At 38.9% G+C, this 18,670-nt stretch overlaps 1 protein-coding gene across 1 annotated transcript in view; it reads right to left on the reverse strand.

Moving 5' to 3' along the window:
* THSD7B (thrombospondin type 1 domain containing 7B) overlaps nt 1–18,670 on the reverse strand; it is a 461,283-nt gene that overhangs the window by 300,919 nt on the left and 141,694 nt on the right. The gene's annotated exons all lie outside the window — the stretch shown is intronic.

Consider the following 18,670-nt stretch of genomic DNA (forward strand, 5'->3'; position numbering starts at 1 on the left):
TAATCACCTTTGGTATTTTATATTAATCACCCCCAAGTGATTTTAATTCCTGAATTTACTGCGAGGCATTCTTTATGATCAGTGTGAAGTTACCAGTGAGACACAGTACACCCGATTTGCAGATCAGGAAGATTTAATGTATAAGGATTTCTTAGATAGATAGTTCAACACAAAGCCAACAATTAACTACAACATATCATACTCACTAGACCCAAAGAGTTATATGTTCACTCAAAAGGTTGTACACAGGCATGGCTTGCTTCAAGAGTCCTGCCAGGGGATCAGGCCAACAGTATCTCCTGCGGAATCAGGTGGCAATGAAGTACACCCTCTTGCGTGGATGGTGGCTTTTTATACTTTTCTGTACACATTGTCCTTTCATTAGCTTATCTTGGGTGACATTCTTATGTCCTTCACTTTCTCTATACTTTATTGTTAATGCTAACTACATATTTATGGTCTTACCACGATAATTGGAGCAAAACAACATCTGGTAACGAAAGAGGCGGTGGGAAAGAACGCGCCTTAATGTAAAACCTATAAACTCTTGTCCTTGTTCATCTTTATCCATATACAGCTATAAACTAAAACTATTTACTGTGTTGTACAAAACCCACACTATTTACTATCTGCCGTGGTGCGCAGAAACAGATACCACAAGGTTACTCAGCACTCTATTGGTCTCTGCCAATTGTAAAAAGCAATCAGGCTGCAGAAATTAGGCCTCAAACAATGGTCAAGCAACTCACTGGTGGTCAAGAAACTCAGGCCAAGCTAGTCTTCCAACAAAGACCTTTAGGAATTGTCTCAAGATACGCTTGTGTTCATCATACCTGGCCCAGAACCCATTTTGCACAGAAGCAAAATCATTCCAATGCTTAGTCCTCCAATGCCCATCCCAGAAGGACAGATAAGTTCTCTCACAATTGACCGGAAAAGAATCCTAGAGTGTTTTAGCACAAAGAAACACAGAATATAGCTCCAGACACACACACAGGCAAGTACAAAAAAAGAGTGAGGACACTAATGTGGGTGGGGCTTTGCTATGAAGATGCTCACACCTGAGCTAACCTGAAGGCTCAGACATGCATGCCAATCATGCAGGTTAATTGTTCAGTAGACATACCCTTGAACTAGTTAGCTCCTCAATGGAGACTGGGGCTACGGCTACACTGAAAGCAGCAAAGTCACCGTCAGATTGATTGCTCTGGATCGACTGAGCGGTCAGTTGAACACCTGCTCAGTCGATCCAGAAATCGACGTACTAAGACCACATTCGCAAGTGGTGTAGCACTGCGTCGACGGAAACACGGTTCCCGTCAGCGCAGTGCAGTGAAGATGGCGCGCAGAAAATGAGCCCAGAAGTCGACGGGAGTTACGCAATTTTTTTGTGTAGCTTGCGTAACTCCCGTTAACTGCCGCTGAATCCCAGAGGTAAGTGTAAACAGGGTCAAAGTGAGTCCACTAGGATTTAGACATGTTGAAGTTTGAAAGAAGTTGGAGAGAGTGCAGACTTGTCTTATACCCTACAATAGTAATGATATGAGCAATTACTAAATTAAATCAATCCAATAAAAAAATCTATAGATCATTTTATTTACTAGCTTTTATCTGACAGAAAAAAGTCCATATTGCTCACCTAATATAGTTACAATCAAGTAATAGAACACAGTAATTGTAGCTTGTAATCTGAATTGCTTTTCATGCCTGCAAACTAAAAATTATGCAATAATTATGCTTGCAAGGACACAATGGCATTTGCTTTTACACTCTGACATGCTGAGCACATGAACATCAGAAGAAAAAAGCTATTCAGGTAATGATTCTATATTAGGAATAAATCGTTTCAATACTAAATTTCAACTCTAAAATGTGCCCTTAATAAGCATGTTATTGCTTAATAAGGATGGCTATTATAATTATGGATTTGTTTGGTATGACAGTTAGCTGAGTTGCCATCATTTCACCAGCTAAGACATCATTCAACAATAAATCTTTCTCAAAGTTTCTGTCCCCATGTCAATGTACTCATTTATAAACTCAGGGACAAGATTAGCAATTAATTAAATATTTGTGTTAGTAATTTCAAACAGATACTGTCCAAGTCAGATTTAATATATTAAATAATGAAAGAACCCTGAAGAAAATGAATGGGCAATCACTATAGCAATATTATTAATGTATTTCTTAGTTTGGTTTGTTTTTATTTCTGTCTTTTGTCTTAGACACAAAAGAAGTGTTATATGTAGAAACTAAAAATATATTGAGGAGCATTTGTGCATGACTGAAACTATGTTTCTTTTAAAATAATGTATTAATAATCACAGTAGACAAAAACCACCAAGTATAACAGCAGCAAATCATGATTTTATTACTCCCAGACTGAAGAATTACTCCAGGCAGCTTCTATCACAACTTGTCAAGATCATCATAGTGTAGTTGGACTGAATAATTGCACTGTTGGCATAAATCCAGCATCTTTCCATGTGATCACATTTGAATCTGAGAATATAAGGCTACAAGTTATTTTTTATTTGTCTTCATGAACAAGCTGCTGACTCAAACAAAATATCAGTTTAGTTTATAATCGGTTTTTTTTGTTTGTTTTTTTAAATTCTAAATTATTGGTTACTAGTTTCAAGGAAAATCAATTAAAACTGGCTTCCTGGCAAACTCTACTAGAAACTTACTCATAAAATCGTCTTTATCTAGTGGAAACATTATGAGAAAGAGTGTGTAAATGGAACTCACATAAATTTCAATGGGAACTGATTTTTATCTTTTAAAATTTGCATTTTTGGACCTGAGCTGAAATCAGGAAATATTAGTCAAACCTCTGTGAGCTTTGTTGCTTTAGATAAAAGGGAAACAGACCCAAGCCACTGTGGATTTTATAGGACCTCTGTAATGATGTTTTGTAAAATTAAAACCCATTTGCTTGTCCAGTTTAGAGATGGAAGAGAGCAAAAATCCTCTGTTCAGATACCCTGGATTTTAGTGCTCTTTATTTTTAATATGTATGTATTGTCGTAAGTTTCCATGGGCACTGAAAAAATAAGATGTGGATTCTACTCCAAAGAGCACAGAGCTAGATTCCCCCTCCCCTCTTCCACTCCCAGCTGCTTTGTGGAAACTCTGGCAATATAAAGTTGGCAAACTATAGATCCAGGTTCGCCAGCATAGAGGTTGTGTTAGGGGTATGCGTCAGGGAAGGGAGTGTGGGTGGAAAGCTGTTAGTGATGGATAGTGTGAGGAGGAGGAGGAAGAGGGGAAAATGAAAGTTCAGTTTCAGACAAACTAAATTTGAGGAGGTGGCAGTACATCCAAGATATGACATTGGAAAGATAAAATTCTCAGTTGAAATATTGCTTTTTCTTCTTGGTTGTACTTAATTGTCTCAATTATTTTGTTATTTATTATTAAACAACAATTCAGCAAAACACCTTTTACTATAATTTCTACGAAAGATGCTATAAAAATAAAATTATTATATTTGTAGTGTCATGACACACAGTAATGAGTAATTCAGAGTCTTAGTTATTCATCTTACTCTAGATTTGAATCAGGATGAAGTTTAGTGATTTTTACAGCAATGTAATGTTTTCCCCCCAATTACAGTCTTCACGTTATTATACATATGGAGAGACACGATACACACTCCACCAAATAACATGTTCTGCAGTAATGGATAAAGAACAGCACTGCTCATGAAGATCCAATGATTTATTAACCTCTTAGCACTGGGAGGCAGAATTCCTCAACACTAAGCACTAATGTAAACTGCATTAGCTTAGTTGTTGGATCACATGCCCACATCAAGGAGACAGCCTAGGAAAACATACTCCCTCTCTACACTTCCTTGTTTTGAAAGCAGAAAAACAACTCCCAGATAGAGCTGTTTCTAAAATACCTATATCATGGTTTTTTATCGTGAATTAGGAGAAACTTTCTTTCTTGATAACTTTGACAATTAAAAAGACTGGTCACACTTTATAGTATGGTTCAATTTCAAAATGTTTTTTTAAATGGTTAATAAATTATTAATAAAAGTTATCAGTATGCTACAGACATGCGTAGTGAGTGATATAGATGGTTATAAACACAGCAGTAGAAAGTATTATAGGTGGTTATAAGCAAGGTCTTACTTTCTCTAAATAGAACCTTTATACAAAGTCTGACTAAAAAACTTTTTTTTTTAAATCATTTTGCTTTGAGGGCTTTGCACATCTGATTGAAATCATCAGGTCCTCAATGAAAAAGCCTAGGAGAACTCAATAAAAAGCCCTTTGAGTACTGTATTTCTAGGTTTCCCTGGCTTGGTCTCAAATCCATGATTATGACTGAGGCCTCCTTCCACTTTGACAAGGCCAGGTCCCACTATGTATGATGATGATGATCTCAGGTGCATAATCTGACCTACAGTTTGATAGCTGTCACATCATCACAAGCCTTTTTTCCTGTTCCTGTTATGCCCATAGGACAGTTGTTCCAATTTATTCTTTGGCCATGTATAAGGTCCAGATTTGATGTCTGGATCCACCTTCTCACTAAGCAGGCCTGCAAAGGAAAAATTGCTGGAGAGGCATTACACTTAGCCCAGAAAGAGTGACCAACACATCTCTCAGCGGTGAACTAAGTGAAATGATTTATGGAGCAGCACTAATGGATTCCAAAGGGAGCCATAACCAGGCCATCTTTGCAAGAGGTTGATTGCCCTCACACAGGACCACAGGAGAAAAGTTAAAGGGGAAACGCAGGTGGTTCGACTTCTATGGGGAATTCAAGCTCCAAAGTATAAGGAGAAGCCTTACCCTGATTCAGTAATGAAATATACTTGGCTTAAATCACAAAGAATTGCCCTGTGTTGTTTTAGGCCCCTGAGTGAAACCTCAAGAATGAAGCTGATGTGTTTATAAAATGTAAATGCTTAGTATTAAAGATAAATCTCTGTACCTCATCATGTAGTCATTTTCTCAAGCAAAATTCCCATTAATTTCAATGGGTATTTCACAAGTAAGGAGAGCAGGACTAGACTTTATATCTGACTTTTGATAAGCAAGCACATTTCCTCCACATATTTTAAAGATCAATCTGGATTTTCTTATCCTTTTGTGAAGCTAGAGTTGTAATATTTGCCCATCCCAAAGTTTTCAGTTGTTTGGGTTTTCTCAAAGCAGTTTTGACAGGCAAGAAATGAAGTTTGTCTGACATTAAGAGCAAGTGTGAAAACTCTGACAGATGGACTATGCACCTGAGATAGAAAAACCTCTACCACCTGGTGTGATAAACAGTTACTGACTGAAGGTCTGTAGTTCAGTTGTTCCACAGTTGCAGTTCCCTCCCACAAAAACACCCTAACACATTGTGCTGCTTCTAGTCACTGAGGTTTGTCTACCCATCCATTGTAATCACTTGTGGGGAAAACCATTAATGACTTTCAATAACTAATAATTTAAAGTATTTCATGGCTTGTGGGGCTAAGTGTCAAATCTGGGATGCTTCAGACAAGTGTCACTCCAAAAAACATCAAGCAGTTTCACCACAAGTACCTGTTGATTTCAGTAAGAATTGAAAACACTGGTCTGTCTAGACTCTCAGATATGCTGTGGCCACTTTGCACCAGTCCACAGACATAAACCAACTAAACATCTACACTGGCCAGCGGAGTAATTTTCTCCTGTGCCACATGTCCCCAGTGTAGGGTGACGGCCTGGAATAAGGGGACATGGCCACACATACCTTCTCCCTGTTGATTTCCGTCAGCTGCAACAGCTCTATGACCGCTCTGCTTTTGACCAGGAACTGCATCAGCAACTGGACAGTCTCAGTACTAATGGGTTTGGGTGCAGGGGCAATAAAGGTATCTTTGTCCTTGCACATCCCCCAGCTACCCCAACCACAGTTCAGAATCTAGCCTGTTGGCTTCATTTTAAGTCGGTTTTAAGTACCTCATTCTGTCAGTGAAGGAATTTTCATTACGTTTCAGAAAGATTTAAAACATCACTCTGAATTGTATTAAATCTTTGTCACTGACACAGCTTGGAAAACTGAAACATGGTTTTTTGTTTTTTTTAAATAAAACATTTTGTCACAAAATACAGCTCTATGGATTCCTAGGTAGCAAATAGTCTATTGTAGAATCAAAAACATACAGGATTGAGTCTCATGTTCAGCTAAGTACCTAATTTAACTTAATTCCTGTTCAGCAAAGTGCTGGCTAAAATTAACTGCCTAAGTGCTTTGCTGAACCACAGCCCTAACTCCTATAGTTATAGGAGAGTTTGGAATAAGCATGTTTTCACCACACATCAGTAACACAGTGGTTCTGTTAACACTTCTATGTTGTAGGTTTCTATCACAATACAGTTTTGAAAAGTATAAAAATATCCTAACAGGAGATTTGTTAAATAATAAAACAAGTAAAATCCTGCTGATTAAATCCATATTTCTATTATTGTGATAAAAGATGCAATTGTGATTTTCCCAGGGCAAGATTTAGGAAAAAATCAGAGTTTTATTAAAGACAAGGGTGAGAAATAGCCAAACTTCCTTGTGTATACATTAGCAAACAATATCATGAACATACTGTGACAAATCAGGGTCCACCTCCTGGGGAGAACAGAAGGCTTAAACCCCAAATGAGCAGTTGAACCAATTGCATACTATTGCAATTGCCTATTATTGTACTATAAAAAGCTATTAATTATGAAATATGTACATAAACTATGGTTATGAATCTGTGTATTTATGTATATAGAAAACTCTGCTCATAAACCTGTACTACTTTAACTACACCTCAACAGTAGGGAGGGCCCCACACCAGTTGTTTACCAGAAGCCAATTTCAAGTACACTAGAACCTCAGAATTACAAAACACCAGAGTTATAAACCAACCGGTCAACCACACACCTCATTTGGAACCAGAAGTATGCAATCAGACAGCCACAAAGACCCCTTCCTCCTCTCCAAAAAAAAAAAAAAAAAAAAAAAAGCAAATACAGTATAGTACTGTCTTAAGCGTAAACTCCAGAAAAAATAAAGGGAAATTTTTAAAAAGATTTGACAAGATAAGGAAACTGTTTCTGTGCTTGTTTCATTTAAATTAAGATGGTTAAAAGCAACATTTTTCTTCTGCATAGTAAAGTTTCAAACTGTACTAAGTCAATGTTCAGGTGTAAACTTTTGAAAGAACAACCCTAACATTTTGTTCAGCGTTACAACCAACCTCCATTCCCAAAGTGTTTGTAACTCTGAGGTTCTATTGTACTCATCCATGGTCCCGCCCAGGAAAAGACAATGATGGATCATTAGAGTTAATGGGAAGGCAGTGAGACATCCTGGCTAGAATTTCCCCACTTTGAATAACCATGAGTCACCATGCCAGGAGAGAAAGAAAAGAAAAGCAAAAAAGAGAGAGAGAAGAAAAGCCTTTTAAAAACAGCCTTGGAACTGAGGCTTTTCATCCAGAAACTGATGGACAGTCTCTAGGCAGGAAGCTGTCCATGAACGCTGACTCTTCCCTAAAATGGAATATGCTGGGGAACTTTTCAAAGGCAATAAGGTAACATATTAGAAAAGGGATTTTATCTAATATTGGAAGTGTAAAGTCTGAGGTTGCGTTTTTCTATTTATTTTCTGTGTAACTCAATATTTCATCTATGAATCTGTGGCTTTTCCATTCATAAACTTTTGGTTTATTTTTACTCCAAGCAGGTCTCTGGTGTGCAAACTGTGTGGAGTGTATTTGCCAAGGTGATTTGGTAGCTTGGGGGCTGGTTTCATGCCTTCAGGGGTGATGAACCAGAGAGGAATGGTCCAAGTATCTGGTACTTAACAACATAGGAAGGATGGATCTGGGGAGACTAGGGACTGGAGGGGCTGTTGTCATCCTGCAAGGAGTAAGTAGGCTGGTGAAAGCTAAGGTGGCACCTTGGCTTTTGGGCAGGATACTGATGTAAGGGAATTGAACCATAGCTGATCATAACAGCCCACAAGGATACAGGGCAGTTGATGACAGAACTCTTCACTGGTGACAGTTTTTTTTTTTTTAAAAATGCTGATATACAAATGCTAGAAGTCTAAATCCTAAAATAAGTGAACTTGAGTGCCTCGTATTAAATGAGGATATTGATAGACGAGGCATCACAGATACTTGATGGAATGAGGATAATGAATGGGACACAGTAATACCATGGTACAAAATATACCGGAAGGCCAGAATAGATCATGCTGGTGGGGGAGTGGCACTATATGTGAAAGAAAGCATAGAGTCAAATTAAATAATCTTAAATGAACTAAACTGTACAATCCATTCTCTGTGGATAGTAATTCCATGCTTGAATAATAAGAATATGGCAGTTGGGATATACTATGGGCCACTGGACTAGGATGGTGATAGTGACTGTGAAATGCTCAGGGAGATTAGAGAGGCTATAAAAATAAAACTCTCATTTATAATGGGGGATTTCAACTATCCCCATATTGACTGCTTACATGTCACCTCAGGACAGGATGCAGAGATAAAGTTTCTGGATACTTTAAATGACTACTTCTTGGAGGAGGCTTGTCCTGGAACCCACAAGAGAAAAGGTCATTCTTGATTTATCCTAAGGGAGCACAGGATCTGGTCCAAGGGTGAATATAGCTGAACCACTTGGTAATAGTGACCATAATATAATAAATGTTAATATCCCTGTGGGGGAAAACAACAAAGCAGCCCACCACAGTAGCATTTAATTTCAGAAAGGGGAACTACACAAAAATGAGGAACTTCCTTAAATAGAAATTAAAAGGTACAGTGCCGAAAGTGAAATCCCTGCAAGCTGTACGTAAACTTTTTAAAAGACACCATAATAGAGGCTCAATTTAAATGTATACAACAAATTAAAAAACATAGTAAGAGCACCAAAAAAGTGTCACCATGGCTAAACAAAGTAAAAGAAGCAGTTAGAGGCAAAAAGGCATCCTTTAAAAAGTGGAACTTAAATCCTACTGAAGAAAATAAAAAAGAGCATAAACTCTGGCAAGTGAAGGTAAAAATATAATTAGGAAGGCCAAAAAAGAATTTGAAGAACAGCTAGCCAAAGATTCAAAAGTAACAAGAACAAAAATTTAAGTACATCAAAAGGAAACCTTTTAAACAACCACTGGGGCTAGTGGATGATCAAGATGCTAAAGGAGCACTCCAGAAAGAGAAGGCTATTGAGGAGAAACTAAATGAATTCTTTGCATTGGTCTTCATGGCTGAGGATTTGAGGGATATTCCCTAACTGGAGCCATTTTTTTTCCATGTGACACATCTGAGGAATTGTCCCAGTCTGAGGTGTCATTAGAAGAGGTTTTGGAACAAACTGATAAATTAAACAGTAATAACTCACCAGGACCAGATAGTATCCACCCAAGAGTTCCAAGGGAACTCAGATGTGAAATTGCAGAACTAACAACTGTGGTATGCAACCCATCATTTCAATCTGCTTCTGTACCAGATGATTGGAGGATAGCTAATGTGACTCCAATTTTTAAATAAGGCTCCAGAGGTGATCCCAGCAATTACAGGCTGGTAAGCCTAACTTCAGTATCAGGCAAATTGCTTGAAACTATAGTAAAGAACAGAATTATCAGACACATAGATGAATACAATATGTTGTGAAAGAGCCAACATGGCTTTTGTAAAGGGAAATCATACCTCACCAAGCTACTAGAATTTTGAGGGAGACAACAAGCATGTGGACAAGGGTGATCCAGTGGATATAGTGTACTTAGATTTTCAGAAAGCCTTTGACAAGGTCCCTCACCAAAGGCTCTTAAGCAAACAAGCAGTCATGAGATAAGAGGGAAGGTCCTCTCCTGGATCAGTAACTGGTTAAAAGATAGTAAACGAAGGATAGGAATAAATGGTCAGTTTTCAGAATGGACAGAGGTAAATAGTGGTGCCCCCCAGGGGTCTGTACTGGGACACTATTGTTCAACATATTCATAAATGATCTGGAAAAAGGGATAAACAGTGAGGTGGCAAAATTTGCAGATGATGCAAAACTACTCAATATAGCTAAGTGCAAAGCAAACTGTGAAGAGTTACAATGGGATCTCACAAAACTGGGTGACTGGGCAACAAAATAGCAGATGAAATTCAATATCTGGTTATTTAGAATTTGTTTTACTGTAGCATCTCGAAGCCCCAGTCTTGGACCAGCACTCCATTATGCTAGGTGCTGTACAAACACAGACAAGAAAGATGATCCCTCCCCCAAGGAGTTTACACTCTAAGTATACAAGACATGGATACAGAGAGATGAGGGAGTACAAGGACACAAAGACAATATTGGTCAGCATGAAAGGCAAGTGGTATCAGCTCACCAGCACAGTCATGTTTTCTGTAGGCATCACAGCAAAGGAAAGTTTTAAAGACGGTTGAGGAAGGAAGATTGCATTAGTTTTGTGGATGTTTATGAGGAGCATCTCCCAAGTGTAAGTGGCAGCATGTGGGAAAATACAAAGGCGCTTGTTTGAAAAAGTAACATGTGGACAATGGAGGCTGGCATCAGGCCTGATCAGAGGCTGGAGTTGACATCTCAATAGCAAATGAGAGATGATAGGTTGGTTGGGGATAGGCTGTGAAGGGCCTTGAAAGTGAAGACAAATATTTTACAATTGATAAGCTCCATAAAGGGGAGCTAGTAGAAGGATTCAAAGAGTGGGTAATGTGGTTAAAGTGATAGGCTAGGAAAATGAGGACAGAGTCCTGTGGAACCCCATAGAAAGGTGGAGGATGGTACTCAAAGGATATGCCAAAGGAGCAATTAAAGAGACAGAAAGAGAGCCAGGAGAGGACAGAGTCACAGAATCAAAGGGAGGACAAGATCTCAAGAAGAGCATGGTCAACAGTGGAGAAAGGGAAGATCATGTTGTATTTTGTTAAATTTCTCATGGAAGAAATCAGTGAGATCCTGTGCGGAAATAGAAGTAGAGGTGGGAGGAGGGAAGAATTTGAGGAGTGAGTCAAAGATGGTGAAAATGCATCTGGGATTGCAGGGGTGGGATTCAATTAAGATGGAGAAGTAGAGTTGTTTAGCCAGGAAGGTGGCAGACCTGAAGAAAGAGAACGGATTTGCAGTGGAGAAAATCAGCGTGGTCACAGGATTTCCACCAGAGGCACTCTGCAACATGAGAGCAGAACTGGAGGAAGCAGATTTTACAGGTGATGCAGAGTGTTGTGGTTGACATGGCAGACCTTACAATAGCAGAGAGGGGCAAAAAAGGTCAAGGATGGAGAAGAGTAAATGAGAAAACTATCAACAACCATATCAATGGAAGAAAAGGAAGAGGCTGAGAGCAGATGAGTTTTCAATACGGATAGATGGGAGCCATGGTAAGGCCAAAGTGATAGGGCATAAAGAGGGGGCTGAAAGAGACAATGCTGAAAAAGACAAGTTGATGGTCAGAATGGGGAGACTCAGCAATGGAGAGATCAGAGAGAGGGTAGTGCTTGGTGAAGACCAAGTCAAGTGAACAGCCCTTTAGGTGAGTGGATGAGCTGACCCAAGGCTGCAGGGTGAATGAAGGGAAGACAGCAAGGAAATATGCAGCTAAGGTTGGCCAACATGAAAGTTGAAGTCACCAAGGCTAACCGTGAGAGATTGTAAGGAGTGAAAGAGAGAGAGCAAAGAGTCAAAATCGGAGAGGAAGCTGGTGAGGAGGAGTTGGGTGGATGGTAAATGACAGCAGAATGAAGGGGAGTGGACAGAATAATCAGATGCAGAGCTGTTCAAAAGATAAGAGAAGTGAGAAGGGGTTGGAAGAGGTGGGAACAGGAGAGGAGAAGCCCAACACCCCAACAATGGTCTGATGCAGGACAGGGAGTGTGAGAGAAAGAGGCTCAGTGATTTCAGAGACGGATTGGGCATTCCAGAGTCGGCAGGAAGAAGGGGGATGGTTGTGAGGTTAGGAATGGTGGCACAAAGGGGGTGGAAGTAATGGTGAAGATGGGTATGGGAGCTGAAGATGGGGAGATGGAGAAAGGGTAAGGACCAAGGTGAATGTCACCGTAGGTGAGGAGGAGGGTATGAATGGGGGATTTGGATTTGTGCTGGTGGGAGGAGGGGGAAGATTGGTATGGAGAAGGGAAAAGGAGCAGGTAAAGCTGGTGGAAACTGTTGAGGTGCGATGGTGAAAAGGGAAGTGGAGCCAGTGGAGGGAAGAGAGGAGGAATGCTATGAGGCAGAAGAGGGGTGTGCTAATAGCCATGGGTGAGTAGAAGATGGACACAGGTACCAAAAACTGGATCTATTTCAGGAGATAAGGAAGTAAGATAAATGTTTTGGAAATGACACCCAAAAAGAAATTTACCCGCGAGTGGATGTAAATATCTATCTTACTTGGAATCTGATCCTTCAAGGTATCCTTCAGCTCCCATCAACTTGAATGAGTGAGTGAGACCAGCACATTGCTGCACCTAGCCTTGGCAGAAGGGCACATCAAGCCATTGAGGTTTTTAAGGGCTGGATTGCACCCATCTCCTAGACTAGTGCTTTATGCCTGTTCATTTCAGTGGAGTCTGGACAGCTTGCCGAATGCAGCCAATTCATAGAGGAAGACATTCTGCTATAGACCTTGTTTGTGAACACAGTTCCCAAATTAGAAGAGAGAAGAGAAGAAAAAAACAGATAGACCCAACGATGCTGGGCTGTAGAGAATTACTACTTAAAGATCATTCTTCTTCTTGGTGTTTACTTCTTTTCAGTTAGTTCCTGCGAGCAAAGTCCAGAGAAAAGTCTGAAGAAAAATGGGGAACACAGTCTTCAGACCTGGTCATAAATGCATGTCAGTAAATCAGCAAGAGCATAAGTACTGTGACTGCTGCAGTGGCAGAATATCAACTGACAGTTCTGAGGAACTTTTTACCTTCAGCCATCTCACGTAATTTCTTGATCCCAAGCCATGTCTTAAAAACGAATGGAAAGACCATTTTATACAGTGTTTAGTTTACCTTTCATAGGCTTTTTCCTCTTATAGAGGAATCCTTATTGAGGATACCTTTTCAGTTACCCTGGTATTGTAATAGTTACATGTTTCTGAATACGCAGTTGTTACTACTGAAGGATTAAATACAAGGGCTAAACTTTACATGTAGCTCCACAAACCACTTTTTAGCAAGAATTTAAAAGTTTGATATTTATAGGTCCTAAAACTCTATTGGGTGATATGCTTTCATCATGCCCAAGATTCCTCTATTTAGCATAGATCCATTTTTCCCCAAGGCTATCACAGATGCAGCAGGATGTACAAAATAAAGAAAAATAGGTTAGTGTTTGTTGAACATAAAAAGCACGGGCAAATTTTTCAAATGTGGGCATTTAAACTGCATCTTGAAAAATACATGTGCTCAGAAATCAGATAATTGTGCAAACAAAGGAGACCATGTCCACTTTTTTTAAAGTAAAAACAATTCCATCCACAAAGGCAGTTTCTGCATGCACATCTGTTGTGTATATATTATGCAGCTGAACTTAGGCATCTGTATTTGCAATTTCAGTCCACACTTTGCTACTGTGCATTTTTAGAGTTAAATTTTCCTAGACATGAGTAATCATGTAATGAGACTCACCCCCCACACAAACCTTTGAACAATTTAGTCCTTAATCAGTTACATTGACAGGTTAATGGTGTGTAATGCATGCATGTTCCCAAAAGTGGACTTTCACATTCAACTTGTTTCTAATTCCTAGAAGTAGTTTCTTGTAACATAGAATTGGAAGGGACCTCAGGAGGTCATCTAGTCCAACCCCCTGCGCAAAGCAGGACTAACCTCAGCTAAATAATCCCAGCGAGGGTTTTGTCAAGCCGCAGCTTAAAAACCTCTAAAGATGGAGATTCCACCACCTCCCTAGGTAACCCATTCCAGTGCTTCACCACCCTCCTAGTGAAAAACTTTTACCTAATGTCCAACCTAGACATCCCCCCCTGCAACTTGAGACCATTGCTCCTTGTTCTGTCATCTGCCACCACCGAGAACAGCCTCGCTCCATCCTCCCTGGAACCCCCTTTCAGATAGTTAAAGGCTTCTATCAAATCCCCCCTCATTCTTCTCTTCTGCAGACTAAAAAAGCCTACTTCCCTCAGCCTCTCCTCATACATCTTGTGCTCCAGCCCCCTAATCATTTTTGTTGCCCTCCGCTGGACTCTCTCCAACTTGTCCACATCCTTTTTGTAGTGGGGGGCCCAAAACTGGACACAATACTTCCAAATGCGGCCTCACCAATGCCGAATAGAGGGGAATGATCACTTCCCGCGATCTGCTGGCAATGCTCCTACTAATGCAGCCCAATATGCTGTTAACCTTCTTGGCAACCAGGGCACACTACTAGCTCATATCCAGTTTTTTTTTTATCCACTGTAACCCCCAGGTCCTTTTCTGCAGAACTGCTGCCCAGCTCGTCGGTCCCCAGTCTGTAGCTGTGCATGAGATTCTTCCGTCCTAAGTGCAGGACTCTGCACTTGTCCTTGTTGAACTTCATCAGATTTCTTTTGGCCCAATCCTCCAGTTTGTTTAGGCCCTTCTGTATCCTATCCCTATCTTCCAGGGTATCTACCATTCCCCCCAGCTTAGTGTCATCTGCGAAATTGCTGAGGGTACAATCTTCCAGATCATTAATGAAGATGTTGAACAAAACCGGCCCCAGGACCGACCTCTGGGGCACTCCACTTGTGACCGGTTGCCAGCTAGACATGGAGCCATTGATCACTACTCATACTAATCTGTACATATCTGTACTAATGTAATTATAGGTCCAGTACCTCTGTTGCCTCCAAATTGCAGAGATATACACACTGTCACCAATTTACACAAAAGATTGAAAAACTGTTCTAGTTTTTCACATTATGAATAGAGATATTTGCATGAAAATTTAATTTTAAAGAGCTGTCCTTTGTAGCGCCACATGGACCTAGTAAATAACTTAAACACTAATTCCATACCCATTTCTAAACAAATCAAAGCCTTAGACTGTCTTATGTCATCGTCATGAAACCTGTGACACCTCCAAAAACTAAGCATACATTGATTTCTAAACTATACTTTTTATAAAGGGGTCAAGTCTTTAGATGGTTTTGAATTAAACATCAGCACTGGTAATCTTTCTGTAGCATCTTTGTTCTGATATGTCACTAACACAGCAAATCAAATGTTTTCAAATATCATTTCAGAGAGATGTTCATTTATCATCTTCTTCTTTAACTGGGAAAAGATAGATAACTGGGTCTGAATAATAGAAATCTCATTTATTATCTTTACCAGTATTGTCAAGAAAATGTAGTGGTTATTAATTTAAATGTGCTTCAAAGAGCTATTACAACTTTTCAAATATGATTCAAAAAAGATAAAAAGGCATACCTGTCACAAGCTGGTTTCAGCTCAAATAGGGTCATTTTTAGGTTCATCATGATTGGACATGAAGTCCCTCAACTTGCTAAATACTGACAGTAGAACAGTGTTATTGCAAGTGTAATGAGAACAGTATGAATTCAACTGCCAAAGTGGAGTCATTGAAAGTATATAGCTATCACAAGGTAACCTTTAAGCACTTAATGATCAAACTGGAAATAGACTTTTATATATATATAAATTAAATCTAGATAGACATTCTTTTGGGTTAGCATTTTTAATGTACACCTATTCTACTAAAACAAAAATTGATTTACCAATTGGTAATACCATATTTTTGCCTAGATTTCATTTATACTGTTGCTAAACATTAAAATCCATTAAATTACCAATTCCCAGAGAGGTTTCCGACAATTATTTACTGTTACTCCTTTTGTACTGGCAGGGAATTGTGTGCAACTGTAAATTCAATGATCTAATCCATACTCATACTGTGACTCGAATTTAGAATGGGGAGAAAATTCATTAAAATGATATAAAAGTACATCATTTAAAAATTCCACTGTTGTCATTCCACAGTGTCTGACATATTGAGTTTGTATTTCTTTTCTATTCTTAGTGTAAGAATAATTGCAGTATCTCCAAGGCTACGATATGGTAGCTGGAGGTGTATGTGAAATTTTGATGATGACCACCAGTGGACATCAAGTTCCTTCCCATTCATTTATTTACTTGAAATATTCTTCTACCACTCCAGGAAGGTAGAAAGAGGAACAATCAGTGTTGATGATAATGCTTAGCTCTTAGATAACACTTTTCATCCACAGACATCTCAGCACTTTGATGTCATTACCCCTATATTAGTGGCCAGCTGATTGACACACCTCAGTTGGTTCATCAAGTAACAAAGGAAAATTCACCACCACTATAATTAGCAGCAAACTGTATTTAGAAAGAACATTTTAATTAGCAAACCAGATGGGCTATATGAGCTGGTTTGGGAAGACTTGCAAAAAGCAAACCTCCTCACTCTTCTTTAAAGCTCCGTTTGCAAGTCCAAACAGTAATGTCCATCAACCTGATGAATATAAGGTATTAGTAGAACTTAGGGCATCTCTACACTGCAATTAGACACCCACAGATGGCCAGCTGACTCAGGCTCATGGAACTCAGGCTAAGGGGCTATTTCACTGGAGTGTGGTTGGGACCCAGGCTCCAGTCCGAGCTGGAGTATCTACACGGTAATTAACTAGCCCCACAACCCTAAGTCCACTGACATGGCCATATGGTTAGCATGCCCATCTACCAGGCACAATTTTTAAGATGAAACTTTTTGTCACCAAAATAATGCATATTTGGGTCAACCAAAACGTTAGACAAATTTGTGTCAAATTCGCCTAATTGTTTTTGGATTTTTTCCAGCCAAAAAACTCTAAATGTTTTATTTTGATGTTTTCAAAAGGAAACATTTATATTCAAAACAACTGCTTGTTTATAATGTTACTTCCATTTTATCTTTAGAAATGATAAAAATCCCTCAAAAATTAAAACTAAACATTTTGTTTCAAATCAAACAAAATGTTTCATTTGACCCAAAACATTTTTTTCAACCTTACTTTCACTGAAAATTTCATTTCAGGTTGACCCAAAACTAGTTATTTTAAGTTCAACCATCGAACCAAAAAAAATCAGTTATTTACACAGCTCTACAACCAAATGTGAAATCCCATCTAAACCACAAACACATATCAGAGTAGAGAAAGGTTCAGATGGCTGCCTTGCTTTATCCAATAAGAAAGATCTGTTCTCTCTAGCCAAGAGGTTGAAATAACTTTACCAATGAAGTTTTCATTCCAGCAGGCACTCTTACGTAGTCACTGCTCCATGGGGACATAGTATTTCTGGAGACTCTCATTTCTTCCTCTTTGAACCCCAAAATAAATAAAAGGCACAAAACTTTGTGCTCAGTAAAGTTAATCTAATTTAAAATAGACCCCAATAACCCTCAGTCATAAACTACATAATTTGAACACATGAATAGGAGAGATTGGGTGGCTACCAAGTAACAAATCATGTTAGAGCTGAGCTGAGCCATAGGCTATGAAGATAATACTATTTCGCTCAAGTTATTTTCAAGTGAATTGATGAACACTTATCTGGGACTTCAGAAGAATTTTAATGTGCATCACTAATGTTCTCTTACACTAGAGTTGCTTACTCATTAAACCCAAGCTGATTTGAGGTCTAACTTATTCTGATTTAGTTACTACAGGTAATGCAAAAAAGTCAACATCTAGACTTGATCGAGAAATATTTACTTAGGCAAAACTCCCATTCTTTGGCTTTTATGGGAATTTTGTCTGAATAAGGATAGTGGGATAGGGCCTTAACAATATTAAGAAATGCAACTTGGATATGTCAGGAGGAAGCGTGTCTCAGGTATGCATGCACAATTTCAAGCTTTGCCCTTAGAATACAATGTATAGGATTAATTTTGTATTTGGGTTTTGGTGGTCAGATCAATCACCTAAAGGGAATTAAGGCATGTTGAATCACATATTAGCTGCATATTTAAAACATTTAGGGCCTGCTTTTCAGAGGGCTGAATGCTCATGCCTCCAACTGACGTCCATGGGAGCTGCAGGTGCTCAGCATCTCTGAAAGTCAGCTCTTAATGATTTCAGATTTTTCACAATGATTTTAATTTCTATTGGATGTTAATAACCATAGGGCCAAAAAAAAAAAAGTTGAGTTTTCAGATAATATATGGATCAAAAGTTCAGATTTCTCTCTCTAACATTCCTTCCTGTATGACTTCAGCAGCAATTCATTTTGGGCTTTGCATAAATTCCTGTTCCCAACAACTGTAGGATATTGTCTTCCTATTCTTCTAAATATTCTGATTTAAATCCATAAAATCATCTTGGCAGCTACAATAAGCTACCGAATGCTTTCCTTCTTTAATTTTTACATATGCAAGTACACAATATTAATAATTATTTAGGCAACATCTTCATACATCTAAATTTGTCTGGGTATAATGATTGCTGCCCACAGAATTTTCCACTGATAATGACAAATGTATAATTATAGTGCATTTCTATTCATTCTGCACATGCACATTTCTAACAGAGTAAGACAGTATCATTCTCACCCTGTCCCATGAGTTTCAGGCTTATGGTCATGACTAAATGAAATTCATTTTGGATAGAGTAGCGTAGCAGCCATCTTAAATTTTTGTTTGTCGGATTAGCAGAGAGAGAAGATAGGTAGCCATGCAGAGAGGTAGAG

This window comes from Emydura macquarii, unplaced genomic scaffold (assembly GCF_026122565.2).
Source record: "Emydura macquarii macquarii isolate MOO-44397 ecotype Brisbane River unplaced genomic scaffold, CSIRO-AGI_Emac_v2 contig_1253, whole genome shotgun sequence".
NCBI lineage: Eukaryota > Metazoa > Chordata > Testudines > Chelidae > Emydura > Emydura macquarii.